An 8,064-nucleotide genomic window follows, 5' to 3' on the forward strand; every position below is an offset into this window, starting at 1 on the left:
GGGGGGGTTTACATTGTACTAACCCTCTTGATTATCTGAGAAATAAAATGCAGCATGGACTGGATTGATCTATGAAGAACTGAGCACTGCTGGAAACAAAAGCCTGAGAGCAAAAGCAGAGCATGAAGATGAGAAAAGCATTGTGCATGCAGAACATTTCCCAGAAGTCTAAAGCTCTCCTCCACACGATATCCAGGGACGCCTTGTACATTACAGTGCAAATGCATCCACACAAGAGTACAGATTAATACAATACTCCAGTCTTTTCATCACCAACCCAAGGGTTGGCCAATAACTCCCTGCCAACCCTCCCTTCATTAATTATGTAGGGTAAAGAGGAGCCCATTTAAGAAATGTCCTCAATCAGCCCAGTTAGATGGAAATGGGCCGGATGCTCGGTCAAACCAGGCTGAATAAAAACAACCTCTAATGAATAGAAGCACAAGTGCCTGCATGGGCCAAACCTGCCACTCGCAGGCCTATTTAAAAAGGGCTTTTACCTTTTCAGAGGCTGGAAATTGCATTACCTTAGAGAGGTCTAGAAAAGAAAGGAGGTGGATGTGGTGGTGGTGTATTCTTACTCCTAATAACATCTTGCTACTAATGCCGTAATTTCCACTGTATGGTACGGCTGTGCTCAACTTGCTTCTTTGGTACCATTACCTTTCCATTTCATTTTCCACTACGGATAGTACCCCCTCAATGAGGGCGAGATTCCGAGCTTTAGCGATGCCAAGTAAAACTGCTGTGAAATCATCTTCAACGCGGTACGTGCTGAATCCTTGGATCGGCACCCAAACAGAGAAACATCTGCACTTTGTAAACTGTAAGCTGTAGATTTGTTGGCTGTAATTTAAAAAAAAAAATCTTGTTCAAGTGAATAAAACAATTACGGTCGCTATATTACCTTGGGTATTAGAAATGTGCCGGTTTGTGCAAGACTAGCCGCGCAAGTGGCAATCAGTGGTCTGCAGTGTTTTAAATCCACCTTCTAGTATTGACCCAGCCCGCTTGGAACCTCGTACCAAAAAAGTACCAGGTACCAGGTATTATACAGAACTCTAGTTTGAAAAACCAAAAAAGAGCGAGTTGAGTAGAGTCAAGTTGAGCCGTGATCATCTTATTGCTATCATCTTATTGAAAACCATTATTAAGCACATTTCTAGGTTATGTAGCTTGTACTTTGTCACAGTATGGTTGGTGATAATTATAAATTTTTTCTCTTGTAAAAAAGAAAAAAAAAATAGTCACGAAATTAGGGTGGGGGTGTTACGTACTCCCTGCCCTGTTCTCTTTTTCCTCAGTCTTCTTCCCTTCTTTTGTTCTTTTTGGCCAGACCTCCAGACGCCTATAGGTTTGGTTTAATCAATAATAGTTAATTTGTGAATAAACCTTAATTTACTTTAACTATTCTCGGGTTTGGTGTTATTAGATGTTGGAAGTCACACTGAATTGTGTTTGTTTGCTGTGGCCATAACACCATACAAGGGAAAAGCATGATCAAAAATTAGAGGAACATTGTTTACACTTTCAGTTTTCCACTTGACGGTGACAACTGTCAGCTCTCTTCAAAAACAAAATGGTAGGTCAGCCCACACAACACACATCATACACATATTGCATTGTCAAACATGACAAAATTCACATAACAGGCATAAACTTCAGACACTTCAACAAAACAAAGCAATAAAAAACATCACGCAAAATATGACAACTTTCAGTAGTTTCTTCATGTTATAGAGATCCATCTGCCTTGAGTGACGGCACCAATTAGTTCAAAATAGCAGGGCGAACAAAGCTTTTCACACCCTCTACAACACCTAAATGTATTCATACGCTGAAACAGAAGCAAAACTGGTGCAAATGAGGAGTTCAGAGACAAAAACAATTCCTATTTATTGCCTCAAAGTGATTAAAAAACAAACAATAAAAAGTCACAAGAGTGACAAGAGGGAAAAAATAATAAGAAATAAAGCGTTCACTATTAGAGATCCTGTAAATAACGTGACTGACTGAGTGACTTAAATGATTAACAACACGTGTTAAACTCATTAAGCTAATCAAATATGACTGAAAATATGACATGAAGAAACAGTAGAAACATGCAGGCACGATTGTACAGCTCACAGTGTTGACTGGTGTCCGTGTACATTGTGTTATTAAGCTGGACCATTGGCAGTGTGTTCTGACTCGGGTGAGAATAATGTGCGAGATATCCTCCAACGACCTGTCATTTGTTTGAGGATGAAGAATCGGTTTGACATACAACAAGAGCAGTGGAGAAATAAAACACTCACTAACATTGTATTGTAGCAGCAAGAGATGAAAATTACCGCAAAGTATAGAAAGCTGACTTCCAAAAAAGTCAGTCTTCTTCAATCCTGTTTACTTATACTTGATTTGATATTTACGGACCATTTTAATTAAATCAGTGGACGTAAAGCTAATCTTAGAGACAATATTTTTAGGTAAAATTGTGTGGCTGCTTGTGTATATGTATGCAAATGTACAGTAACCAGGTTACTACAGCGCATGTAAAGTGCATGTTCTCTGATTACCCACAGAGCACCACAAACTGCAGCCTCCAAAATGCATTAGTTTAAGCTCGGTGTACCCAATAGACTGGCAACGGAGTATATTTGTGACCTGTTTTCAAAGATGTAAGTCTTCAGTAGCAGCGAATAGACTTGTAGCTGCAGTTTGAGTATCATATTGGCACCAGTATAAAACATGTTGAAACAATAGCCTGCCTAGGTCACATTAGATACAGAATAAACTATACTATAATAAACAACACCATCTCTCAGTCCCCTTGACAGAGCAGCAGTGTCTCTTGTGCCCAGACCGCCCAAGCGCCAGTAAAAGAGGTCAAACAAACATCCGTGCAGTGTTGCAAAGCCGCTGTGCCCTCACAAGCGCCGTCGCGCCAACGCAAGCCTGCAAATTTATCGGGCCACTTTTGGATGTGTCAGAGCAGTCGGTGTCGATAAAGCTGGCCATAATGTTCGCCACCCCATCACAACAGAGATTTACCTCTCTGACAGACGCATCCGGCTTTAACGTCCTGTCTGCCGTCTTGCCACCGAGCAGGTGGCAGCGACAGGAGAAGGGACGGAGACAGGACAGGGCTTCAAACTGCTTATTATCACCAATTTGACACAGTGGACAGTTCAAGTCTGACACTAGTGCCCATAGCAGCCCTTTCACTCTTCCATCCATTGTTGCCCTGTTAATCAGGACAAGCCCATAACACCTCAAGTGTAAATAAGAGCAGAAGAGGGATGTAACCTTGACTTCTCTGTCAGTCTCCCTTTCTTTCTTTGGCTCCCATTCTCCATCATGGACAGGAAGGAGGGAGGTGACAATGAGGGAGGAAGTTGATTGAGAGGCTCTATTATGCATCAACTTAAAGGAAGCTCCCGTGATGGATGACACAGACACCAGTCACCTTCAGAGCCTGGACGCCACGCTCCCAGCATCCTCTCTGGCAAATGACCTGAAAATCCCGCTGACATATTCAAAAAGGGCTAACCGGAGCCGGGTAGCCTTGTGCCGTGTGCATAAGAGGGACAATTTAAAAGAAAGTGGTGCGGGGAGTACAGAGATGTATGGTCATATATTGAAAATCCATTTCTGTTTTTCAGACACCGTCTGCCTCCAACACCAGGGACAGGATTTCATTATGCTCTACAAGAGTTGTGAGTATTAAGGTACAGGACATGTGTTTGACTTTAGGGCCTAATTGTTCCCCTCAGTCAGGAGATGACAATTAATTGAGGGGCGTCACAAAGACCTTGACTGCAAATTGGATTAAATAAATGTTACAACAGCCATCTAAAACTACTTCAATGTAACAAGAAGTCTCTCCAGCACATATAGACAGAGGTTACTTCATTTATGCCAATTTGTCAGTAAATTAGGTATTTTAAAATGATTAATTTTGAAATTTTTCATTAAAGAGCATTAGCAATAATAGAGGATTGTTATTCAGAAACATTATTGTCCTTCATTTAGCTTTGCAAGTATTGTTAACAAACTGCCAACAGTTTCTTTGACCAAGTGTAATATTTAATATAACTAAGGCTGCAACTAATGATTGTTTTCATTGTAAATTAATCAGCTGACTATTATCGTTTAGTCTATAAACAGTTTGAAAATAGTGAACAAAATAAACTTCACTTGTAGATGATGAAAGTATGTTATACATACAATAACACTGGCTACAGAACATAGAACAGTGGAGTTTACTTGAGTATTTCAAAGGAAAATGTACCAATATACTTTTACACCATTCAAATATTGAGTCCAAAACCTTTTTTGTTAGTTAACTGGTTTACAAATTCTATAAAGAATCTAGAGTAGCAATCTATTATTCTGTTATATTTTAAGAATGTCACACATTAAGTACAATTTGAATGCAAGTACTTAACGGAGGATTTCTATACAATGGTATTGTTATTTTCGATTGAGTAAAGGATCTGAATACTCAATCCATGACTGAGAGAAACAAGCTGCATAGTACCACAGCAATGTGTTCATTTAAGCATGGATATGGCATCTTATTAATTCTTTTGGAATTCCAGATAAAGGTTTAGGAGGACCCTAATTCACTTGCTTACAGTAATAAAATAGCTAGGTGATTTGATGAGATATGTCAAAGTCCCAATTGTTGCAGCCGACAATGAAAACACATCATATTATGATAGTCAAGATCTTTAGGGGCCGCTGTCATGACCTCCGTCACTTTGGAAAAGGACAAACACAACTGACAAAAGGAGGAAAACAGAAAAGATTAAATGCCAAAACACAAATATGCACACACACACACACACACACACACACACACACACACACAGACAAAAAACACGGGGGAAAAGAAATGCTTCCACAGCTGCATTAAAGAACAAACATTTCCCAAAGTATCCACTCGCTGTGTAGGCCGCTGCACTGCTATTTCTGTGTGGGCATTTATTCCTATTTAAGAGGCAATCTCTGCAGTTTGAGTGGCAGCAGGAGGTTTGGAGGGCAGGGGCTGCTATATTCATGGCGCTTGGGGTCCTTCTGCTGATTCATAATTAGACGTGAACCCCCTGAGCGCCCACTACGGTGAGGTCAGAGGGGTGAGGAGGGAGGCGGGGGAGGAGAAGGGGGCGAGCTGGCGCCCGCCTGATGGACACCAAATGAACAAATTATGATGGCCCCCTCTGGGCGTGATGGGGTCAAACGCCATGCGCCCCACCGCTGACAGTTCAATTTCCCCCCTACGCAGCCCTATTCGCTGACTGCTAATTATGAATGAAAAGTTATCAGCCTCAGCCACCCCACCGCACACACGGACAGCGGTCGGAAGAGGTTTGGGGTGGGGTGGGGAGGGTGGTGGGGATTTAAGAGGCATTTGTGAGAGATCCTAATGTCAAAATGTTATTAGAGAGAGCGGTAGCATGCAGAAACTGGGGAGAGGAGGAGGAGACAGAAGAGGTGGGTCAGAGACAGTGACTAGGGTTAATCTAAATGCCTTTGATAACCATGCAGTAATTCTCTAAAAGGGCCCGAGCGCTCAGCTGAGACAGACTCGCTGCCTCTGTGGGCAGATTGCTGAGAAATAGAAATGACACTGGGGCCAGTGTGTGTGTGTGTGTGTGGGGTTGGTGTGGTGTGTGTGTGGTGGGTGGTGTGTGTGTGTGTGTGTGTGTGTGTGTGTGTGTGTGTGTGTGTGTGTGTGATATGTAAGCGTGTGCATGCACAGGGAGGGGCAAGTGTGAATAAAGCAGAGGTTATTTACCCTTGTCTATGAATCCCGATGCCCGTCATGTATTTATGCATAGAATTGACTTCAAATCAGATGTTGATGTGCAAAAAGTTCCCTGTTCTAATCTGCATTTCTATTCTCTATTACTCCATGGCCTTCACCTGAGGAGGAGAGAGTGACTAACAAGACTGGCGCTGCATAAACACTGTCCTAAGAGCAGCTGTCAGTCATCCTGACTGACAGGCGGGCACACTAAGAATATAGAGTAACTCCCCACAAAGCTAAGTACAAGACCAGAGCTAGGACAGTGTAGAGGCCGTTCAAACAGCTATTTAAAAACACATTTGTCTACATGCAGGAAACTAAATGGTGTACCATAAAAAGTAAACACAGATCCAGAGAAATCAGTCATTTTAACATGAAGTCTTTAAAGGTCCCATGACATGGTGTTCTTTGAATGCTTTTATATAGACCTTAGTGGTCCCTTAATACTGTCTCTGAAGTCTCTTTCCCAGAATTACAGCCACTAGAGCCAGTCCCACAATGAGCTTTCTTTAGGACGTGCAATTTCTGTCTGTAGCTTTTGAGGAGGAGAAATGGGGGGACAAGGTGGAGGCTGGGGGTGTGGCCCTGACCAACTGCGACTTCGCTCATTTGAAAGCCATGATGTCTCTCTCTCATGGGCGGGCCAAATTCTCTGGACGGGCAAAGCAGAGAAAGGGGAGGTTACCTTGCCCCTAATGACCTTATAATGGGCAGGATTAAAGATCACCCCATCGGAGCTTTCCTTTTCTTAAGGCAGAGCCAGATACCCAAAACTTGGTTTACACCTATTGCCATATCTAGCCACTGGGGGACCATAGTCAAGCTGGGGGAACTCCTATTAAAGTGACATTTTCATGCCATGGGACCTTTAAGTTTTCTACCACCTTCCAGTATTTACTTTCATTTAGACAGTAAATCAATTTTAAATAAGACACCCAAATCTTTTTTCTTCATACTTTGCCTGAAATTCTCTACTTTAGAGGTGTTTATAGGTGGATTTTAACAAAATCTGACAAATTGCCTTTCTTCCTGTCTTAATGTTAAGCTAATTGACTGTTGCTATAAATGTAGCCTACATATAAGAGTGTGCTATTGATCTTGTCATCAAACTTTTGGCATAAAGCAAGAGGGTGTCATGTGCTGCTGACATTGAAAAAGCCCTCTCAGACAAATGTATAATTTGCACCATAGAAATCAAATTAACTTCACAATCTAAAAAGTAAATAACTTAAACTGTAAAACTCTCTTTTAAATTAACAATCCTTTCACAAATGTATCTCTCATTGCAACGTTTTATCTTTCTGTATATTGTAGAAGTACAACTAACACGTGATTAATGGACAAGTCAAACGTCTATCAATTAATCGTTTAATTTTATTGTAAATGCAATACTTTTGGTGAAATGCATTTTTGGACATTTTAATTCATCAAAAGAATTTTTTATCTCCTTTTAATCATAAATCACTAAAGTAAAATAATTGCTACTTGCACGTTTAGAATTTTAAGTATATCTACAGTGTAAGTGCATCTATAAGTAATCTTTTTATAGCAAAGCAGCAATTCCAAAAAAAAAGCACGAGTCAAACACCTGGGTGAATGCTGGCCATTAAAAATCACCATCAGTGTTCTGATTCAAAATCTTCAAACGGGAGAGCTGCTGGCTATGAGACACAAAATAGACACAGCAACATCAGAAAGAATGGTCTGGACATTTTCCTCCCGGGGGGGGGGGGACGACGACGACAAGATACAAAATATACAGACAAGTAGAGAGGAGAGAAAGGAGCCGTCACACTTGGAAAGGTCAACCATCAGATATACACAACACCAAGACACCAGGGACACAACATCTGACGGAGAGAGATGGAAGGTGACAGAGAGGAGGAGAGAGATGAGAGAGAGAGGGGGGAGAGAAATACAGTGGGTGGACTCATAGATGAGACACAGAAATAGAGTTCAAGGGTGTGGAAGAGCAAAAGACAGCCAGGGTGAGAAAGACAGACTATAAGAGATATAGGAAACAGGAAGAGCAGTTGCACCATCCTGACTGGCTATAAATATAAGAAGGCAGAAAAGGTCAGTAGTTGGCGTCTGGAGCAGAAATGTTCCACAGGGGAGAGAGGCTCATTTCACAATCTCATATGCTGCTCTGCTGTTCTGTCAGTGTCCAACAGAAAAGGAACAATTGACTCTCAACACACGTTGATGGACGAAGGTAATCTTGTGTGTTTCAATAGCACACGCGCGCACACGCACACGCACACGCACAC

The 8,064-nt window shown here is 41.6% G+C and overlaps 1 protein-coding gene across 2 annotated transcripts in view; it reads right to left on the minus strand.

Annotated features, from left to right (window-relative positions):
* ap3b1a (adaptor related protein complex 3 subunit beta 1a) overlaps positions 1-8,064 on the minus strand; it is a 64,192-nt gene that overhangs the window by 17,709 nt on the left and 38,419 nt on the right. The gene's annotated exons all lie outside the window — the stretch shown is intronic.

The sequence above is a fragment of the Etheostoma spectabile genome, chromosome 16, assembly GCF_008692095.1.
Source record: "Etheostoma spectabile isolate EspeVRDwgs_2016 chromosome 16, UIUC_Espe_1.0, whole genome shotgun sequence".
Lineage (NCBI taxonomy): Eukaryota > Metazoa > Chordata > Actinopteri > Perciformes > Percidae > Etheostoma > Etheostoma spectabile.